Genomic DNA, 2,942 nt, shown 5'->3' on the forward strand with positions numbered 1-2,942 from the left:
GCTGAACTTCATGAGGTTTGCACAGGCCCACCTCTCAAACTTGTCCACGTCCCTCTAGATGGCATCCCTCCCCTCCAGTGTGTCGACTGCACCACACAGCTTGGTGTTGTCAGCAAACTTGAGGGTGCACTCAATCCTACTGCCCATGTCACAAACAAAGATGTTAAACAGCACTAGTCCCAGTACTGACCCCTGAGGAACACTGCTGGTTACTGGTGTCCACTTGCACATCAAACTCTAGACGGCAAGTCTTTGAATGCGGCGATCCAGCCAATTTCTTATCCACAAAGTGGTCCATCCATCAGATCCACGTCTTTCCAATTTAGAGACAAGTATGTCATGTGGCACAGTGTCAAATGCCTTGCACAAGTCCAGGGAGATAATATCAGTTGCTTTTCCCTTATCCACTAACTCTGTAACACCAACATAGGAGGCCACCAAATCTGTCAGGCGTGATTTGCCTTTAGTGAAACTCTGTTGGCTATCACGCCGAGTGCCTTAGCACAGTTTCCAGGAGGATCTGCTCCACGATCGTGCCAGGCACAGAGGTGAGACTGAACAGCCTGTAGTTCCCCTGGTCTTCCTTTCCTTCCTTCTTAAAAATGGAGATTATGTTTCCCCTTTTCCAGTCAGTGGGAACTTCACTGGACTGACATGACTTCTCAAATATGATGGATAGTGGCTTAGGAACTTCATCTGCCATTTCCCTTAGGACGCACGGATGAATCTCATCAGGTTCCACGGACTTGTGCACCTTCATGTTCCTTAAATGCTCTTGAACCTTGTCTTCCACAGTGGGTGGTTTCACATTCTCCTAGACCCTGACTTTGCCTTATGTGACTTGGGCAGTGCGGCTAGAGCACTTGCCGGTGAAGACTGAGGTAAAAAACTTGTTAAGTACCTCAGCCTTCTCCATATCCTGGATGATCAGGTCTCCTGTATCCAAACTACACTGATTTTTGTATAGAAAAATATTCTAAGCAAACCTGAACCCCAGCTCTCCCCCTTCTTAAGCTAAAGGTCAGTTGCGTGGGTAGATAAAAATAGGGGAGCATAAAGAAGTGTAAGTATGTAGATATATGCCACTTTTATTTCATAAGAAAAATGGAAATTGTCTTAAATCTGAAAAGGATTGGCATAACATAGCTGTATTTCATACTCCATATATATACAATACAATGTCATCTTGTCCCATGTTTCCTCAGTTTCTTATAACTGGCTTCAAATAATTGAAAAATATCCCTTCTTTTTTCCCCCCTTGCTCTTGTCCCAAAGGTAAGACTATTCAAATTGGTGAGATATTCTTGCACAGTTATAAGACATTTCCATTATACCTCACAATTTCTGATCTATGAACAGAGCAAGAAAATTAAAATGTGATTATCTTAGACTCTAAGAATGAAACCTTTGAATTTTCAGAGAAACTGTCTTCTCTCTTGGCTAGACTGGGCTATCACATACTATTTACAGAGAGACAGAATAGGAAGCATCCCCAGCCTTGCAGCAGAAATTGTATGAAAAATATTTGCAGCCTACTTTCAGGCTTTCCTTCAAATCTGAAGCACCATAAGACCTTGGCACATTTTAAAAAGAAGCAGTATTATATCTCTGTTGGGGGGGAGGGGGGCTGTCCTCGCTTATTTTTAAGGGACATTATCCTCTACTTTGTCCCTAACAAGCTAGCTCCCTCACAATTTATATATATTCAATATATATATTCAGATCTTCAGGAGTCTAAAAAGCTAAGCCAGGAGTTCAGACTCTGCTGGAATAGCAGTAGGAGACTATCAGTATCTTTTGCAGAAGAGCTGATATACTATTCTATTCCTTTTGATGGAAATAAGCACTAAACATGCAGTAGAAACATGTTGTATCTTTTTATCTTCAGAAAACATGGGATTAATTCTTCCCCCCCGATACACACAGATCCTTTGGGAAAGTGTACTATTGATTGCTTGTCAGAGGGTGGAGTAAAACATTCAATGAAACCATATCAGAATGTTGTAGCAGAGGGCTGAATATGCCAAAAATGGTCATTCTCAGTTTACTTATTGACCAGAATAATGCAGTTGTATTCCCATTGCCTTGTTGTTTTGGGTTTTTTTGCTTGAACTCTGATCTTGACAAATATCCTTCACTCAACCCCTCTAATAATTTTCCTATGCTAGAAGTACAATTCTGCAGTCCTTGCTTTTATAGGAAACAAATGAGTAGATTGTCCCTGTGAATCTAGACTGGGTACGGCCTCTGTTTCTGGTGTTACTTACTTTTCTCTTTTCTCAGATGTTTGAACTGCAAGTGTGTCTCTGATCTGCCTCTAGTCTTACACAGTTAAAATGTCACTAGAAGTAGTGTTTTCTGTTGATGAAATTGATGAAGAAGGGTAGTCAAGCCCCGGCATTACTTTCAGGTGCCAAATTGAGTTTACCCACACAACAGCTAGAAAGCTTTTGGTTTTGGTTGTGCACTGAGCAGATTCAGTATAGAAATCATTGAAGGAGAATAAAGCTGGAATACCAAGTCATTGTTTCTTTTTTACCATAATCATACCTCAAGGACAGTTTATTCTTAAGTTTTAAAGTGCAAATCCAATCCAAATGCTAGGAGAGAGCTGTGCAGACAGGAAAGGTGCAAAGCAGATGTACCAACATTTTTCTACAGCAGATAAAGTGCAGAACTGACGCACAGAGTCTTTATATACATCTAGGTGACTAAGCAATGGAATGTGAATTGGAGAAGTAAGGAAAAGCTGATGAACTGTGACATTTCTTCTGTTTATGTGTCTACTTCACTGACACTTGACAGTTATTAAAGTTGTCCTCATGTTTGAGGCAGTCTTTTCCAATTGCCTGTACATGTAAAAGTTTTCAAGAGAAATAGAGTGTATCACTCCAAGAGTTCCACAATTTGAAGTTTTTCCTATTTAAACCTACTTTATACAA

The sequence above is a fragment of the Charadrius vociferus genome, unplaced genomic scaffold (genome assembly GCF_000708025.1).
Source record: "Charadrius vociferus isolate BGI_N301 unplaced genomic scaffold, ASM70802v2 scaffold231, whole genome shotgun sequence".
NCBI lineage: Eukaryota > Metazoa > Chordata > Aves > Charadriiformes > Charadriidae > Charadrius > Charadrius vociferus.